Below are 21053 nucleotides of genomic sequence, written 5' to 3'. Positions count from 1 at the left end.
TTTTTTATACTTTAAAGGGGAACTCTGGTGGAAACAAGTAGAAAACAAATGTTTTCAAATCAACTGTTGCCTGAAAGTTAAACAGATTTGTAAATTACTTCTATTAAAAAAAAAAAAAAAAATATTAATCCTTCCAGTAATTATTAGCTGCTGTATAAAACAGGGAAATTTGTGAATTTATTTTCTGTCTGACAACAGTGCTATCTGCTTACACCACTGTCCGTGTCAGGAACTGTCCAGATTAGAATCATATCCCCATAGAAAACCTCTCCTGCTCTTGACAGTTCCTGACACTGAGAGAGGTGTCAGTAGAGAGCACTGTTGTCAGACAGAAAAGAACTTCCCAAATTTCTCTGTAGTATATCTGTAGTATAAAGCAGCTGATAAGTACTAGAAGGGTTAAGATATTTTAATATAAGTGATGTACAAATCTGTTTAACTTTCTTGCACCAGTTGATTTGAAAACAATTTTTTTCCACCAGAGTTGCACCAGTTGATTTGAAAAATGTTTTGTTCCACCAGAGTTCCCCTTTAAGAACATCATGCTGTTTTCATTGCTAAAAATATAAAGGAAACAATTTGGCAAGTTTATGTCAAATCATCAACTATTCAGGTCTTACGGACATGTTTTAATTGCATTAACAATGTAAGATAATAGCCTAATAACATATTCATTGCATACAGCTGCAAGTAACAGACAAGAGATACTATTTTTGCCATGATCAGTTTTCCTTAGAGATTTAACATTCACTGATTGTTTTAGATATTTGGAAAGTGTGAAGTGTAGTTAATGTCTTTCTTTTTTTATTTCACATTTAATTACATTGTTATATGGTAAAATGATTCATTTGTTATTTTTAGTGTAATATCTAGGTGATAATTAACTGAAGCATGTTTCCATACAGCAAATTTGTTTAAGTGCTAAAGAAAATGAAGCATTTTAAAGAAAGAGGGTAACTTGAGAACTACTAGATGTATATTTGTTCAGTTACCACATTCACTTTCATAAATTATTTGTAGCTTTCTAGATAAAATATTTGATTGTTGTGCTAATAAAACTACCATAGATATAAATATATATATATATATATATATATACTATTATTTTATTTTTATTTTTTTACTTCATCTGATGACAGATGAAGTGAATAGTATTGATTATCTTGTTGCATATTTTCGGCAGCAGATGATCAGTCATTTCTTGAACTTGATGTGTTGGAAGTAGGAAAAATTGGCAAGCATAAGGATCATAGCTTCTTTGGCATGTGCCAAATTGTGATGAATTGACATCTGGGTCCAAATATAATGAGTACCCAAAAGAGCCACTGTAGCACAAAAAACTGAAAAAAATTATTATATTTACTATTATAGAATATATCAGAATACAATTCATTATAGCTGGTCGTACGGGGCTGCATACCAATCACGTATCATATCAATCCTTCGTTGCTGACACAATGACAGTAGCGCCCTTAAATAAAAATCTCAAATAGACCAATTACAGAAGTCAAATATCACCAAATAGGCAAGAGCTGATCATGTTATCCCACACTAAGATACTTATTAGTTCATGCTGTGTACAGCGTCATGCATCAGTCTGGGATGTGCTCATACAGATCCTTGTCCACTATCAAAGGCACCTACAATATGGCATAGGAACTGGATCATGGAGCAATAACAGAAGGGGGTCTGGTCTAATGGATGGTTGTTTGTCTTGCTTGCCTAGTGTAATGCTCCTGCAATATGCTGTTGGAAAATCTGTCCTGGCATCCATTCACTGAAACATACCACCTACACATTGTTGCAAACCATGCAAACACATTTAATAGTAGTGTACAATAGTATTTTTAAGGGCATAGGCTTGTTTCAGAATAAGAATTCTCTCTGGCACACTACAAAATTAAAGGAATTGTTTGAGCAGCATGATAAACTATACACCAAAACTATTGGACCAGTTGGCCAATGGAAGTAAAATCTGTTTCTTTTTATATTCTGATGGACTAGGATATATCAGGGGAGATTGTAGTTTCTGGTGGCCTATGTTCTAAGTGGGTTTTACAAAACCTTTGGGTTTTCAGCCAGCTTCTTTTTACTCTGTACGAATTGCAGAAATTGTATAATTAACCCCTTTTCCATTTTTGGACTTTCATTTTTTCCTCCTTATCTTTAAAAAATCATAACCCTTTCCATTTTGCACCTAAAAATCCATATAATGGCTTATTTTTTGTGCCACTAATTCTCTGTTGTAATGACATCAGTCATTTAATCCAAATATCTACGACAAAATAGTTAAAAAAAAATCAATGGGCGACAAAAATTGAAGAAAAAACGCCATTTTGTAACTTTTGGTGGCTTCCGTTTCTACGCAGTACATTTTTCAGTAAAAATGTCACCTTATCTTTATTCTGTAGGTCCATACGATTAAAATGATACCCTACTTATATAGGTTCCTATTCAAAGTGTTTTTATTGGGTTTTCCAGGTTTTAAACACAATGATAGCAACTACAATAAGTAACAAAGAAAAATAACAATAAACAAGAATTAAGAAACAGTGAAAAGGATATTATAAATCCAGAAATAATAAAGTACACAGATATCACCCTTGCGCCCGTTATTTCACAACCTTGGAGTATTGATTATTGCAAGTAATCGTAAGTCCAGTCCGACTATTCTGTAACTGTATACATAAAGTGTTATATCTTCATATCGTTGTTACTGTCTTTGAGGTATGTATAAAGTGTAATTTAGGAGTCACATTCTAGAATTTAGAATTTGGAATTTTCCCCCCTCTCTCTATTGTTACGCCTAGCGCTCCGGGTCCCCGCTCCTCCCCGGAGCGCTTACGGCGTCTCTCTCTCCGCAGCGCCCCGGTCGGTCCCGCTGACCGGGAGCGCTGCACTGTCATGGCCGTCGGAGATGCGATTCGCACAGCGGGACGCGCCCGCTCGCGAATCGCATCCCAGGTCACTTACCCGTTCCCGTCCCCTGCTGTCATGTGCTGGCGCGCGCGGCTCCGCTCTCTAGGGCGCGCGCGCGCCAGCTCCCTGAGACTTAAAGGGCCAGTGCACCAATGATTGGTGCCTGGCCCAATTAGCTTAATTGGCTTCCACCTGCTCCCAGACTATATCTGATCTCTGCCCCTGCACTCCCCTGCCAGATCTTGTTGCCTTAGAGCCTAGTGAAAGCGTTACTGTGTTTGTCCATACTGTGTACTTGACCTCCTGCTATTACCTTATTGACTACGATCCTTGCTGCCTGCCCCGACCTTCTGCTACGTCTGACCTTGCTTCTGTCTACTCCCTTGTACCGTGCCTATCTTCAGCAGTCAGAGAGGTTGAGCCGTTGCTAGTGGATACGACCTGGTCACTACCGCCGCAGCAAGACCATCCCGCTTTGCGGCGGGCTCTGGTGAACACCAGTAGTGACTTAGAACCGGTCCACTAGCACGGTCCACGCCTATCCCTCTCTGGCACAGAGGATCCACCTCCTGCCAGCCGGCATCGTGACATCTATGTAGGCTATATTAATAAAGAAAATAAAAATAAAAAGTAAAATAATTGTATTATCAGCATATTTTGAGTTAAATCGTATTTCCAAGATGATGAATCCTGTTATCATCGTCTGTGTCAAGGAACAAACTAGACGATCAATCTAAGACCTCGTATTCTATCTAGGTCGGATAATGATCAAGCCAACTTTTCCATTTTAGTGAACATTGAGGACCTCTTTGTTCTTTCCACGCATAAGTCCTCTCATGTGTGCAATTTATTGAAACTGCTTCTATAATTTCTGATAAAGAGGGAATTTCAGCTGACTTCCATTTGTAGGCAATCTTCATTCTATAGGTTGTAGTGATGTGACAAATTGGTGTCCTATATGCCATGTGTACTTTTTGTAAACCAATGTTTAATAAAGCTAATTCTTTTCTGAGAAAAGTTTTATTATCAGATATTAGTCTTATCAATGCGTCTACATCTTTTTTTAATTTTTGTAGTTTAGGACAATACCAGAAAATATGACCAATAGATCCGTATATTCCGCATCCTCTCCAGCATAAGGGTGAATGAGAAGGGATCATAGTATGTAATCTAGTGGGAGAATAGTACCATCTAGTAACCATTTTAAAATATTGTTCCCTATGGCTTATACATGAAGTAGCTTTTTTAAGAGTATTATAAGCTTGGTTCCATTCAGACAGTGAAATAACTAATTTCAATTCCTTCTCCCATTTTGCTCTATATTTATTGGTAGATGAGAAGCTATCACCATTATAAAACTCATATAGACTTTTAGTTTTTACTTTAGAAATGGAAGCTGATGATAGGTTGATAAGATCTAAGATAAAATGAGGTATTTTTGTACTGGTTGACGGGAATGCAGTCATGTGATTTTTTATTAGTGCATAGTTTTTTTTTTCACTAATAGGGATATCATGGGATAGCCTTAGTTCATCGAAAGGAATCACTTGATCATTCCTCATTAAATTGGACACATGGGTAATTCCTTTTTCTTTCCAGACTGTTATGTCAGAGATGTTCGTGAATAAACACAAGGATTCAGTATTGAGGTTTATGCATGAGGAAATATCGTCTAGGTTATCAATTTTGGGACGTACATTCCACAACCTAATAGTGTCCTTAAGGATTTTATTAGTCTTAAATGTTGCTTTGTGTATTTTATGGGAGTTTATCAGAACATCCTTCCAATTATCGATGGAACTTAAAGACTCTCCTAGTCGTGCCCATGGGTTCTTTTCTGTTGTAGGCCTCAACCATTCTAAGGATTGTTTTATTAGAATAGCTTTATGGTACGCATAAAGGTCGGGCATCCCAGCACCCCCATTTTCTGGTTTCTTACTCATCAAATTGGCGGGGATTCTGGGCTTGCTTCCGCGCCAGATGAACGTGGACATCTGTTTATGGAACTTTTTTAATAGATAATCTGGTATTGTTATAGGGATAGTCCTCATAAGGTACAAAATTTTAGGTAGTATAAACATTTTGTACAAATTAATCCTGCCAAACCAGCTCCATGAAAAGTTGTCATAGAAATGTAGATCTTGCTGAATTCTTGCACACAATTTAGGGTAATTTTCATTTATCAAATATTTAATGTTTGCCGTCAAGTTGATACCTAAAAACGATATTGAGTTTGTTACCCATTTGTATGGAAATTTTTGTTTCAGAATTGTGGTTTCTGTTTTTTTTAAGAGTATTGGTAATATAAAGGATTTATCTGTATTAACTCTGTGGTAGGAAATTAAACTAAATTGTCTGAGTTCTGTGGTCAATTCCTGTAAAGACTTTTGTGGATTGGAGAGTATCAATAGAATGTCGTCAGCAAACAAACTTATTTTATTATGTACTCCTGGCGTATATATGCCTGTCAAATTCTTGTTTTTCCTGATGTTGATGGCCAGGGGTTCTATTGCTAAGACGAATAGTAGGGGGGAAAGTGGGCATCCCTGACGTGTACCGTTTGTAATGGGGAATGTCTTTGAGAAATGGCTGTTAATAAATATTTTAGCTGTTGGATTTGTGTATAAGGCGAATATCGCTGTCACAAGTGACGTCGGGAGACCTATTTTTATTAATGTGGCTTTCATATATGCCCAATTAACCCTATCAAACGCCTTCTCTGCATCAAGTGATAATAATAGGGAAGGCGTACCACGTTTTTTTGCCCAATTTATTAGATTTATGATTCTCCTAGTTCCGTCTCCAGCTTGTCTACCAGGTGTAAATCCCACCTGATCTGTGTGTATGACATCTGGAAGTATGCGCTGTATTCTATTAGCTAATAATTTGGCGTACATTTTAACATCTGTGTTTATGAGAGAAATAGGCCGGAAATTTGCTGGGGATGTTGGTTCTTTACCCGGCTTAGGGAGGGTTATTACATTTGCCATTAACATTTCTGTAGGGAAAGTTCCCGTATTGAATGCACAGTTAAATATATCTGTTAAATGAGGTTCTAGAATATCTGAAAAGGATGTGTAATATTCTGCAGAGTATCCGTCTGGCCCTGGTGCCTTTTTGCGTTTGAGGTTATTGATGACTTTCCTTACTTCATCTATTGTGATGGGTTTTTGAAGATCATTAATATGATCATTGAGTATTGTGGGAATGTCACATGAATCTAGATATTTATGTATTTCTTCATTGGTGGGTTGGTGGGTATTCTTGTCTTCTCTAAGATTGTATATTTTTTCATAAAAGGATGCGGTTTCTTTTGCTATGAGTTTTGGATGTGTTATTTTGGAATTGTCTCTTTTATCTCTCAAATATGGAACTCTACATTTAGTTCTAGGACCTTTGGCTATGGTGGCAGTTAGTTTAGTCGGTTTATTGAGTAGATGGTAACCATTACACTTTAAATTTCTGAAATGTTTATCCGCTTCCTCAGTGAGGATTGTATATAACTCTAACCTTTTCCCCTCAAGAGTTTGTAGTGTGATTAAGTCTTTACTTTTTTTGTGAGATTTTTCTAATTCTGCAATATCTTTAAGAAGCGTGGTTGTTTTCTTTGTAGTTTCTTTTCTATGTTTGGCCTTTAATTGAATCAACATACCTCTAATATATGCTTTATGAGTCAGCCACAGTGTGGTTGTATTTGTTGTGGTTGGCTCATTTAGTGTGTAGAACTCAACAATATCTTTCTTGATCTTCTGTTTATATTCTGGGTGGGAAATAAAAAATGGATCTAATCTCCACTGGAAGGTTTCAGCCGTTCCTACTTTTGAGGAAACATTTATAGAGATTGGTGCATGATCCGACCACGTTATTGATCCTATTTCACAATTGGTTATATCTAAGATCTGTCTAATAGGTGTGATAAACATATCTAGTCTAGTGTAAGTGTCATGTGTTGCAGAATAGTACGTGAAATCTTTTTCGTTATTATGTAAGCATCTCCAAATATCACATAAACCGTTTTCTTGCAACCATGAAAATAGTTCTGTCCTATGACTAGGGTTAGTGTTAGTAGTGTCCATCTCAACTTCGCTAATACAATTGAAGTCTCCACCTATTATTAGTAATCCCTCTTGTAATTTATTTATTCTTTTCAATAACTTATTAAGAAAATGAAGTTGTTTAGAAAGGGGAGCATAAATATTAACCAATGTTAATAGTTTGTTATTAATACTGCATACTACTATAAGGTATCTGCCTTGTTTGTCTGCTGTACATGACTTAAGTTCAAATGTAAGAGAGTCTTTGAAAGCTATGGCTACTCCTGCTGATTTCTTTGGAGAATTTGCCAGAAAAATATGTGTAAAATTTTTGTGTTGTAAGGAGGGATGGTTGTCATTTTGAAAATGAGTTTCTTGAAGAAACAGGATCTCAGCCTTAGAAGTTTTAGCTTGTCTCCATAACAGCGATCTTTTAGTCGGGCTATTTAATCATCTGCAATTAATGCTCAGTATTAAATGAGACATTACTTTTTCTTTATGTCTAGTTAAAGAAATCTATCTAGAGGACTGATTGTGAGTGTAGAGGTGGACTTTAGCTTGTGTTTACCTTTCAGTGTGGATGGATGAGATGAGGGGGGAATTCTCCAAGTCCAGGCTGCGAATATAACCAGGGCACTGCGTATTATAATCAGAAGTTCCCAGTAAATTATTTTCTACAACCGTAATACAAAGGTAGTGGAGAGAGAACAAGTAATTATTAGTACAGGAAATAAAAACCAATGTCAGGGAGAATATAGTGCTGTAGAGCTCGATCACGTACTATATAAAACTTATATCTAGAAAAGTATAGAATAGGTAAACTTATAATGTAGCTAGGCTACTCGAACTGGGGGAACTTCGAAAAAAAAAGAGTGTAGATAGCAATACACTTAGGATTAAATAAAAACCAGAGAGAAAGGAAAATAAATAAAAAAACATAACCAGCCTGCATAGCACATAAGATAGGTATGTCATCCCTCCAGACTTGACAGGAACAAACAATCAGAGTCTTCAGTTAGTCAAGTATATCTCATTCTTCTTCTGTATAGAGTTCATTGTTCAGCATCTAATGACAGGTTCCATTTTCTCAGAAGTTCCAGACCTTGTTCTAAGTTGTGTACGATTCTCGTTGAATGTCCATCCGGGATTAACAGTTTCACTGGGAATCCCCATCTATAAGGTACGTTGTTTTTCCTTAAAATGGAAGTGACTGGATGAAATGATCTTCTATGTTGTATAGTAGCTTGGGATAAGTCTATAAAAACTTGAATGTTATCATATGGTTCTGGAAGATGGATTTTCTTCTTTATTGCTTGTAGTAGTTTATCTTTGGTTTTGTAAAAGTGAAATCACGCTATCACATCTCTAGGTAGTTCCGGATCGACACTTCTTGCCCTTGGTAATCTGTGAGCCCTGTCAATTTCCAGCTCTAGTTGAGAACTATCAGGAAGTAGTGATTTAGTAAAATTGGTTAGATAAGACTCCAATTCTTTGGGTGGGACATTCTCTGGTATTCCTCTAAATTTCAAGTTGTTTTGTCTGCTCCTAGCTTCGATGTCTGCTAACTTGAGTTGAATATCAGAAATTTCACATTTAGTATTATCGTGGTCATCAGCTAAGTTGTTTTGCGCTGAAGCAAACTCTTACATTTTGGATTCAATATGTGAAACCTTTGAGTTTAGAACAGTAATTTGTTTTGTGGTGGGTTCCAGCAGTTTTTGTATATCTTGTAAGAATGATCTTCTCAATAATTGCATGGATTCTTTAATAAATTGTTCTGATGCTGTTTCAGTCGATGACGGTAAGCAATCAAAGGGGTCCATTTCGGTTTGTCCTTTAGGCGAAGGTAGTTCAGATTCTAATTCAGATTCTGTCTCTTTCCTGGGCTTTTGTTTTATTGGACTTTTAGTAGGGGAAGATTCTGCCGATGACATGTTATTTTCAGGTTCCTGTGGATTGTCAGGAATATACAGTGCGGAAAATTTGTTAATATTCGGGTTTTTATCTTTTCTAGAAGATGTCCCAGTACTAAAGTATATAGGTTTGTGCTTTTGAGATAACTCCATCGATTTGTTGTCTCTCTTCAAGTAATTCTGAGAGGATTTTTGATTCCTAGTACTCTTCCTAGGTGTGTTATAAGACATAATGCAGCTTCAAATATTTCCGCAATTCTGCTAATGGTCTTAGTAGACTTTCAGTATCTCACTTGTAACTTTTCAGTTGCTGAGTTTCTTGTTCAAGATGGAGCTTATAGGATTTTTAGATATATGATACTTATTTAGTTGCAGGTGCTTTGTCTTTGCCGTCTATATCATCCGCAGCAATTAAAATATTATTGTTGTGAGATCCGTAGTAGTAGTGTTTATTACTGGTATTATAAACTTTAAGCCAAAACAGTGATTGTTCCAATATTGCAGAGCAACAGTTCAGATTTGAGAGTACAGCCGCAGCAATTAAAATGTTTTATTTGTGAGCTCAGTAGTAGTAGTGTCTATTACTGGTAGTATAAAGTTTAAACCAGATTAGTGAAAGTTCATATGATGCCGAACTTCAGTGAAGATCTATGAAAGCAGCGAGTATTTTCAGTTCTCACAATGGTGGTATAGTTATGGTTAGTTGCTGCAGGTCTTAATTTTATAGCAAAGGCAACCTACTGAGATGGTAGTATTATAGCTTTTATATAACAAGCACCACAGGTGGGTTGCACCAGGGTAAGGACTCCAAAGCTTTAGACTTATACAGTAGTAACTGTTTAATGGATTCTGGTTTTACAATGCACTATTACTTCTTATTGTCCTTTTGTATAATCTTCACTTACTTGTGCTGCAAGTGATTTGAGTCCTGGTATCTGCAGGAGCTGTTATTTCTCAGCGCTGAGAGTTGTGAGGAGCTGCTATTTCTTATCTGCTGCATCTAATTTCAGCAACCCTGTCCTCAAGATGGCGCCCGTCTTTCAGTGTGAAGGAGCCTCCTCACACTGCAATGGAGGATCCCCACAGGAGGCTTAGGTACCTTCTGTTTATCAGGTTTACTGTGTGCCTCTAGTACTGTCCGGTACCGGAAAGGAGCTGGAGGGTTTTAAAACAGTGAGTACTGATGTAACTCAGCCTGTGTCACTCACTGTGTGTGGCTGCTCCGTCTCTCAGCGTGAAGCCGCGGCTGCTGCAAATGGCGCCGGTCTCCTGCCATGATCTTCTCCGTCGCTCCAGGGCTCTCCTGTTGTGACGATCTGCCCGATATTGGTGTCGGAGGAAAGCTGGTACTTTTCTCTTTCTAGCTGTAGAAAGTAAAGTTCGTCTGGTGGGATATTTCGCTTTGGAGTTGCTTTTTTAGTGCTCAGAAAGCCGGAGCTCACCTAGACACGTCCTCTCATAGCAAGCTCAGGCCACGCCCCCTACTTATATAGGTTTGATTTTGTCGTACTTCTGGAAAAAAATCATAACTACATGCAGTAAAATGTATACATTCAAAATTGTCATCTTCTGACCCCTATAACTTTTTAATTTTTCCACGTATGGGGTGGTACGAGGGCTCATTGAGCCATAATCTGAAGTTTTTAGCGGTACCATTTTTGTATTGATCAGACTTTTTGATCGCTTTTTATTCATTATTTCATTATATAAAAAGTGACCAAAAATACGCTATTTTGGACTTTTGATTTTTTTTGCGCGCACGCCATTGACCGTGCAGTATAATAAATGATATATTCGAACATTTCCGCACATGGCGATACCACATATGTTTATTTTTATTTTTATTTACACTGTTTTATTTTTAAATGGGAAAAGGGGGGTGATTCAAACTTTTATTTGGGAAGGGGTTAAATGATCTTTATTCACTTTTTTCCCACTTTTTTTTACAGTGTTATAGCTCCCTCTAGTGGCTATAAAACTGCATGCACTGATCTCTTATATTGATCAATGGTTTCTCTTAGGATCTCAGGCACTGAGCAGTCATTCGGCGATCGGACACCAGGAGGCAGGTAAGGGGACCCTCCTCGTGTCTTACAGCTGTTTGGGATGCCGCAATTTCGCCGCCGCAATCCCGAACAGCCCCCTGAGCTAACCGGCAACGTTTTACTTTCACTTTAGACACGGCTTTCAACTTTGAACGCCACGTCTAAAGGGTTAATAGCGCACGGCTGTGACCCCGTGTTATAGAACGAGAGCGGACTCAGGACGTACAGGTATGCCCTGAGTCCTTAAGGGGTTAAATATACTTATAATACATTAAATTAATTCACTTTTGTCAGCAGGGTTATTCGGCCTTTAAAAATTGATAACTTACTATAGGGCCATCAATATTAGATCTGCAGATCTGGACACTCCTGCCAGTCAACTCTTTGAAGGGGTCGTGGTGCTTTTATAAACTCTGGGATCTTTTCAAATGTATCTGTCTTAAAACTTCCAAATGTTGTACTATTTATAGTGATGGCGCAAAATACTGCAATGCTGTCCTATTTCTCCTAAAAGACAGCTCTGCAGTACCTAGGAAGGTGATCATTTTTTAAGGCTGGCATAGTTTTGCCCAGATCATTTAGAAAACAAAATATGGATTCACTGAATGTTGAGGTAAAAATTATGGAATCGAGTTATAATTGTTATTTGTAAAACAAATATTGGCACAACTCTAAAAATGTAATGCTAACAAAGCTTACTGAGCTGTTGAACTTGACAAACTGAATGCAAATATTACCCCTAAAAAGAGTTGTCAGTTGAAACAATGTGCAGTATTTAAACATGCAAATGCAACTCTATGTGGAACAAAATATGTTCTCTGAGTCAGCTATGTGTAAACATACAGATAAACCAAGCTAAATGTTGGGGGGGGGTGGGTGCATGTGTGCGGCTCACGAGGAAGGACATGCTTGATTTGAGCTCTGTGCTGGCTGCATCCATCTAGTCTTCTCTAGAGCCGATTTTCGGCTTTTTGGCAACAGAAACTCACCTGGAGCACATTGAATATTCCCTGATCCACGCAACTTTTCCAGGTCCTTTCCCAGTCTATTCCAGATTTGTTTCCCTCTGCTATGGCTCTCCTACAGGCCACTCAGAGGGGGAAGGCCTCCCAAAACAGGAGGACCTGATGCCGGTGGCTTTGTTTCACAACATTAAGCAGCTCTTTGATGCAGCACTTGCTAAAGCTGTTGCCTACGTCACGTCACAGATGTAGGAGCTGTTACAGAGGGTCTCCAACAACAAATCTAAGCTGGATGAGGTATCTGACACCATTGCTGGATGACATAGATGTACAGGCCACCAAGTTGCAGGCTCTCGAGCTGAAACTTGAGGATCTTGAGATTAGGTCCCGGAGGCTCCATCTTGACACCCTACCTCACTTCTCTCTTCAATTCTTTGATGTCTTCTTCCTCGCTTCCCTTTGAATTCTTAGATGCTCTTATTACTGTACTTCTAAACCCCATAAGGACCATCTTCTTACTGCTAACTACTGCCCTATTTCTCTCCTTAATGTTGATGCTAAACTAAACTGACTTATATTCTTGCTACTAGACTAAACCACTTTCTTCCTTCTCTTATTCATCTGGACCAGGTGGGGTTGTTTCCTGGCAGGCAGGAACCTGATAATATACTTAAGATACTGAACCTTATACAATAGTCTGACTCTACGGGCACACTCATGCTAGTCTTGGCCCTAGATATAAAATTTAAGATATAGAAAGGCCCTAGATATAGAAAAAGCAGTGTTGTCTTAATTTGGCTTCTTGGGTAAATTTGTGCAAATCCCTCAGCACCTTTATTCGTCCCTGACTGCTTTTCTCAAATTACCTTCCACAGCACCATTGCCCATCTTGATTGGTAGGGGAACCATCAAGGGTGCCCTCTTTCCCTGGTATTGTTTGCCCTTGACCATCCCGATATTCGGGGGGTGACGGTAGGGTCCTCCGTATATAAGAATAGTCTTTTTGCTGATGACCTTTTGTTGGCTCTTTCTACTCCCCTGACCTCCCTTCCCAACTTGTTCAGTGCCTTGGATATGTTTGCACAGCATTCAGTATTACTGGCAAATGTCTCTAAATCAGAAGTTCTCTGTTCTCAATTTCCCCACTTCGGTCCAGCATCTTATCTCTCTAAACTTTGGCTTTCCTAAATATTCTTCCTGTCTTACATACCTTGGGGTTAAGCTGATGCCTCACTTGGGCTCCTTGTATAAAGCTTACTATGTCCCTTTGTACCCTTTGTAGGGCGGATTCTAAATCTTTTCTGGGTGAGTAGGATTAATGTTGTGAAGATGGTAAATCACCCACATCTACTTTATTTTTTCCTCTCCCTCCCTATCCCAGTGCCTAGGCTGAACCTTGTATCTCTTCAAAAGGATGTCTTTGACTATATCTGGTCATATAAATGACCTCTTATAGCTCGTACTATCATCCATTTCAGTACCGCATTTTCTGAAATACTACTATACAGTAAGACTCACCCAGCTGGCCCTTGTTCATGTTAAAAAGGGGGCTCCTAGATGGGTTGAGTTGGAGGAGGCCTTCTTGCCCCCCTACTCGTACATTTCATTGATGTGGTCTTCTTGTCCAGTAGCAGCTCTCTTACTATCTTCGGCCCTGGTTACTCAGCACTCCTTTTTTAATTGTAGCATCAGGTGTGCTTCAAGTTTTCCCTGATTGTGTTGAATAAAAAACTGTCCGCCATCTGAGAGGATTATGTGGAACACTTTAATATATTGTAGGAGCCATGGGTTTCTTCTTCGCCTACACAATTCCACAGGCTACTAGAGTCTTTTAGAGATTTCTGTGGGAGGAGCTCCCACAGGGCTAGAACCAGTCCACACTAGATAGTCTGGCCTGGCTCAGGCCAGAGAAGAAAATCCTTTAAGTGTCTGCCTGTCAGCAAACCTGTTTTGAAGAAGTTTAGTTTCCCCTGGCTCTGTCAGAGAACTGTAAACTTTTCAAGTTGCTTTTCCAATTCAAGTCAGCTCTGGTAAACCACAGCTTTGTGTAGAGTTAATATACACCCATGTACTGTCTCCAGTTCACAGAGGTAGATAATCTTGTCCTGCATTTCTACTCTGAGAGGGAGTCACTCCCCCTCCCATAGACTTGCATTGAGGGGACGGGCGTGACTTCACATGGAGCGGAGTCCTGACATCACGGACTTCCGTTCCCGTTGTCGTGACTTACATCCTCCAGCAGTTCCAGTGAAAAAACAGGTGGGTGCCACATGCAATAATGAGGGGGTCCCCAGCGACGGGACCCCCGTGATCAGACATCTTATCGCCTATCCTTTAAGGATGCAGGGTTTTCCCGATTTTGCATTTTCCTTTTTTCCTCATCACCTTCTAAACATCATAACGTTTTCAATTTTTCACATAAAATTCCATATGATGGCTTATTTTTTGCACCAACAATTCTACTTTGCAGTGACATTAGTAATTTTACCACAAAATTTTCTGCGAAACAGAAAAAGAAATTCTTTGTGCGACAAAATTGAAGAAAAAATGCAATTTTGTAAATTTTGGGGGCTTCCGTTTCTACGCAGTGCATTTTTCAGTACAAATAACACCTTATCTTTATTCTTAAGGTCCATACGGTTAAAATGATACCCTACATATATAGGTTTGATGTTAAAAATTCTCATTTTCTGACCCCTATAACTTTTTTATTTTACCGCGTACAGGCCAGTATGAGGGCTCATTTTTTGCCCTGTGATCTGAAGTTTTTATTGGTACCATGTGTGTGTTGATCTGACTTTTTGATAGCTTTTTATTCCTTTTTTCATTATATAAAAAGTGACCAAAAATACGCTATTTCGGACTTTGGAATTTTTTTGTGCATACGCCATTGACCGTGCCGTTTAACTAACAATATATTTTTATAATTTGGACATTTCTGCATGCAGCGATACCACATATGTTTATTTTTATTAACACTGTTGTTTATGGGAAAAGGGGGGTGATTCAAACTTTTATTAGGGAAGGGGTTAAATGACCTTTATTATTTTTTCCCATTTTTTTGCAGTGTTATAGCTCCCATAGGGGGCTATAACACTGCACACACTGATCGGACGTGACAGAGAAAGGTTAGGGGACCTCTGCGTGCGTGCTAGCTGACAGGGACATCACGATTTTATTGTGATGGTCCCTAACAGCCTGGCTGAGCTGCTGGGAAGCTTTCACTTTCATTTTAGACGCGGCAATCAACTTTGACCACCGGGTCTAAAGGGTTAATAGCGCGTAGCACAATGATTGGTGCCGCACACTATTAGCCCAGGGTCCCAGCTATCATTAGCCGCCGGGACCGACCCGGTATGATGCGGGGTCACAGCGTGACCCCGTTTTATTTACTGGGACTGGGCGCAGGGTGTACAGGTACGCCCTGCATCCTTAAGAGGTTAAAGGGGTACTCTGGTGTAAAACATTTTTTATTTTAAATCAACTGGTGCCAGAAAGTTAAACAGATATGTAAATTACTTCTATTTAAAAATCTTATTCCTTCCAGTAATTATCAGCTGCTGTATGTGCCACAGGAAGTTCTTTTCTTTTTGAATTAATTTTTTGTCTGAACACAGTGCTCTCTGCTGACACCTCTGTCCATGTCAGGAACTGTCCAGAGCTGGAGAAAATATCCATAGCATACCTCTCCTGCTCCGGACAGTTCCTGACATGGACAGACATGTCAGCAGAAAGCACTGTGGTCAGACAAAAAAGAAATTCAAAAAGAAAAGAACTTCCTGTAAAGCAAACAGCAGCTGATAAGTACTGGAAGGATTAAGATTTTTAAATGGAAGTAAATCTGTTTATCTGGCACCAGTTTATTTCAAAACAATTGTTTTCCACCAGAGTACCTCTTTAAGTAAAAAAAAAGAGAAAGCTGAACAGGTGCTTGTCAGCTACCACTGGACTCTGTGGTCCTCTGGATAGGGCCAGTACAATGTGACTTACAAACCATTAACTCAGCGTCTTACACCCTGCGATAGCGTATCATTATGAAACTATCTGTGAGTAACCAAAGTATTCTAAATATTTTCCATATTAAGCCAATTTTGGAAGACACCTCTCACTTATCCTAATGGACTGTATACTCTGAAGCAACACCTAAAATGCTTTCAGTGTTTCTAAAGACTTGTTAAATTACCCCTAGTCCTACTAAGAATGCTTGGAACCCATTTCTCATACACTGGCGTCAAGATGGTATGAACTGGTCACCACCCTTTGCTCTGGAGACTGTATACTGTATTGGTGTTCACAGAGGAATCTTTTACTGGTAAAGATCTGTTCCTGCTTCAAGTTTACACCTGTGTTGGGTTCAATTTATTTGTATCTAATATCACAAGCACATATACGCCAAGACACTTTGGCTACTGAGTGCCCCGGGGTCAACAAGTACCCTAATATGTGTAGATTTCACCCGCCGGTACCTGTCTTGTTACAACATTTACCGCTACTGGGCTGCAATCAAGTCAGTGCTTTCTCTTCTGGCCTTTCTCCCTTTTCCTTCTCCATGGCTTTAGTTTCTACACTCCGGAGTTTAGCCATAGATCAAATCAGTTGGGTAGAACAGCGGGTCCAAACTTGTTGAGGTGTCACAATATGTTCTATGTTGATAAAGGCATTTTTTAATATGATAATACATCTTGTTATGGAACAAAGATAGGATTTAGGAATAGCATTTTAAGTCAATGACCTACTACATCACCAGCTGACTTTATGTGATTTCTAAAGGTGTCCTTATTATCTAAGGAAGATTCAGAATGTTATTAAAAAATCTGTGCCAGTGCCAAATTTGTATTACCCTTTTGCAGGGAATTAGGTGAAACCACTTTAGAGAAAAGTCCAGCTGTCAGTGAACTAATTGACCCAACTTGACTTTGCTGACATCCTTAAGGACTGGGTACATCATTACAAGCTGGTCTGAAATCCCACCTATGTACCATTGTCTTTTAGTTGTATTCATCTTCTAAGAGGTAAGCTGCTTCCTTTGCCTGGCCAGTGAAGCTGAATGTATTTTCTAGGTTTTCCATTGTGCATATACTAGAACCCACCAGCCTAAATAAACAATTGTCTATCTATTTATCTATCTATTTTTCTATCTATCCTGAAGTAAAGAAGAAGAACTCTCAAATGGAAATCCAGTGTGTGGCTTTATTCACCAAATGCATACAGCAATGTTTCATTGCCAATGCCAAAACATTGCTGTATGCATTTGGTAAATAAAGCTAAACATTGAATTGCCATGTAAGAGTGCTGCTTTACTTCTCCATGGATATGCTATAGGCCTGGGACTTTAGCTTTGGCACAGTTTGCACTAGGTACCCTATCACGCATTTGATGCGCTGCTCCCCTTCTGTTCTCATCTATCCATCTAATTACGTTAAAGTTTATTAAATGTTCTCTACAAATGCAGATAAACAAAGCATATTTACCATCAATTGTATGACGCATTTGAACAAATGGTATTTATTATTGGATGCATACTGTTTATATTCAGATTGTAAATATCTAATGGCTTGATCCCATGACACATAAACTCTGATTACATTTTAGTAGAAATGATTGCTGTAACATAGTAATAATGCTAATACCACCCACTAACAGCAGGTGGGGGTTTCAATTAGTGTTGAGCGGCATAGGCCATATTCGAATTCGCGAATATTCGCGAATATATGGACGAATATTCGTCATATATTCGCGAATATTCGCATATTCGTTATATTCTCGTTTTATTTTCGCGTATGCGAAAATACGCGCATGTGAAAATTAGCATATGTGGAAATTCGCATATGCGAAAATCAGCATATGCTAATTTTCGCATATGCGAATTTCTGCACGCCTGTCTCACACAGTAGTATTACAGCCTTCTTTACACCACACAAGCTGGAAGCAGAGAGGGGTGATCACTGTGATGTGTACTGTGAAGAGAAAAAAAAAAAAAAAAAAAAAAAAAGAATATTCGTAATTACGAATATTTAGCGCTATATTCGCGAAATTCGCGAATTCGCGAATATGCGATATTCGCGAATAATATTCGAATTGCGAATATTCGCGAGCAACACTAGTTTCAATATACAATGTCTTTTTAAAACCAATAAAGTGAAAAGCCCCTGGCAATCTGCTGACAAATGCAATTATCATTAACGCCACGTGGAGTTACAATCTGCATTCTAAAAATATGCACTGTATACTGCTGTGTACATACTTTTGTTGTGTAGTATACATACAGGAACACGGTACATGGATTGATTTTCAACACATAAGTATAACATAAATATATTGTCTCTGTTTCTAGTTTATGTCAAATGTAATACTATGGATATGGCTAAATATAAATGTGTATGATAAATTAGGACTCACCAAGGAAACAAATATATAAATTTAATCTTCTAACCTTTATAAAATAGGACTAGTAATGTTGACAGTTTTAATTGTATAAGATGATTCTGATTCATTGCAATTGATGCTTACTTTACCACATTCATCCAACTATGCATATGATGAAAAAAAAAATTATGTTAAGATTCATTTGTGTATACAACATCTGCGCTCGTTCTTTCTTTTGACTTCAGTAATGTCTCTCGCCTTTCAATATACATATGCATGCTTGTTTCTGAATATGTTTTCAAATTGCTTCATATCATTTTTCTCAACATCTCAATACATTAGCAATTAATGTAATTGTTAGTAGACAAGACGCGATAAATACATGAATAACATACCAACTAAATACCTATAAAAAACGAGGGGATTTTCTCCAGTGTGGAAAGTCACAAACAGAATTGTTATTTTATCAATAATAATAGATAATTTTAGTAAAATCATTAAAGAGAGCCGTTTGTCATATTAAATGTGCAGTCCAATCTGCAGAAAACATGTTATAGAGCAGCTGACGCTGAGCAGATTGATATGTAATAACTTTGGATAGTATTGCGATTTTTTCCCTTTTTTTTTGTGGCTAAAAAATTAAAAATAAAAATAAAAAATCAAGTTTTCAAATGAAAACAGAATGTTATAAACCTTTGCTAATTTATTGAAAAGGGAAATCCTAAATATTGTATTGACATAAGTATTCAGACCCTTTACTCAGATGAAGCATCTTTGGCCGAAATTATAGCCTCTAGTCTTCTTTAGTATGATGCTACAAGTCTCTCCAGAGATGTTTTATTGGGTTGAAGTCAGGGCTCTGGCTGGGCCACTCACAGGACATTTGCAGAGCTGTCCCTAAGCCACATCTATGTTGTCTTTGCTGAGTACTTAGGGTCATTGAAAGGTGAACCTTTAGTCCAATCTGAACAGAACACCCTGGATCAGGTTTTTTTTTATAAAAAAAATATTCTGTACTTTGTTTCATCCAGCTTTTCCTCAACCTTTTCCAGTCTCCCAGCCCAAGCCGCTACCGCCACACTTCACTGTAGAGAAGATATTGGGCAAGGGATCAGCAGTGACTAGTGTCCTTCAGACATGACTGATGCTTAGGATTAAGGTCAAAAAGGTCAATCTTGGTTACATTAAAGAGAATGAGAATGCATCATTTAGGAGCAAACTTTTTTAAGACACTTATTTTTCTTTCTTGTCACTCTTCATACAGGATCTTTGGAGCTCAGCCAAGGTGACCATGATTAGAATCTGAAAATTGTATTTGTGTCACACAAAAATATATAATTTTGTGGCTGTGGGTACAGAGAATTGTTCACTTTTTTTTGGTGGATTGGGTGTCTTTTAACCTCTTAAGGACGCAGGGCGTATGGATACGCCCTGCATCCCGAGTCCTTAAGGTCGCAGGGCGTATCCATACGCCCGTGGGAATTCCAGCCCCCACCGCTAGCCGGTTGGGGACCGGAGCCGGCTGCCTGCTGAAATCGTTCAGCAGGCATCCCGGCATATCGCCCAGGGGGGTCATTATGCCCCCCCATGTCGGCGATCGCCGCAGATCGCTGGACAATTCAGTCCAGCGATCTGCGTTGATTCCGGGTCAATCGGGTCTCCAGTGACCCGAAATTACTGGCTGCAGAGCCTGCAGGGGTGAGATGGCACTGGTGCCACCTCACGATCGCCCTGATTCGTCGGCCGGATTACCGGCCGACCAATCAGGGCGCCTGCTGCGGGTATCACTCCCGCACCCGCTCCGCCCCTCTTCCGGAGGACGTGAGCGGGTGCGGGAAGACGACCCCCGGTGCTGGGGACCCCGATCCCCGGCGTCCATGTTGGGATCGGGGCCCCAGGAGCGACGGCGGCGGCGAGGGACAGTCCTGTGATGGAGCAGCAGCAGGAGGTGAGTTACAGCCTCCTGCTGTTGCTTAGCAACAGCTCCCAGCATGCAAAAAGGGCATGCTGGGAGCTGTAGTTATGCAACAGCAGGAGGCAGACCACCACAACTCCCAGCATTCCCTTATGGGCATGCTGGGACTTATGGTTTTGCAACAGCTGGAGGCACATTTTTTCTATGGAAAAGTGTACCTTCAGCTGTTGTATAACTACAACTCCCAGCTTGCACAAACAGCTAAAGTGCATGCTGGGAGTTGTAGTGGTGCATCTGCTGGTTGCATAACTACAACTCCCAGCATGCCCGTTGGCTGTTGGTGACTGCTGAGAGTTGTAGTTTTGCAAAAACTGAAGGCACACTGGTTGTGAAACTTAGAGTTTTTTTTTTTTACCTAACTCAGTGTTTCACGACCGGTGTGCCTCCAGCTGTTGCAAACTACAACTCCCAGCAGTCACCTTACACCATGCACCGTACATGCTGGGAGTTGTAGTTTTGCAACAGCTGGAGGCACACTGGTTTTGAAACACTGAGTAAGGTCACAAACTCTGTGATACATAACCAGTGTGCCTACAGCTGTTGCAAAACTAAAACTCTCAGCATGTACAGTCTGTCAGTGCATGCTGGGAGTTGTAGTTATGCAACAGCTGGATGTCCCCCCCAATGTGAATGTACAGGGTACACTCACATGGGCGGAGGCTTACAGTAAGTATCGGGCTGCAAGTTTGAGCTGCAGCAAATTTTCTGCAACAGCTCAAACTCCCAGCGAGAAACTACTGTGAACCCCCGCCCGTTCGACTGTACCCTAAAAACACTACACTACACTAACAAAACATAAAATATACCCCTACACAGCCCCCCTCCCCTCCCCAATAAAA

The sequence above is a fragment of the Hyla sarda genome, chromosome 5 (genome assembly GCF_029499605.1).
Source record: "Hyla sarda isolate aHylSar1 chromosome 5, aHylSar1.hap1, whole genome shotgun sequence".
Lineage (NCBI taxonomy): Eukaryota > Metazoa > Chordata > Amphibia > Anura > Hylidae > Hyla > Hyla sarda.
Note: the sequence above shows the minus strand (reverse complement) of the source record.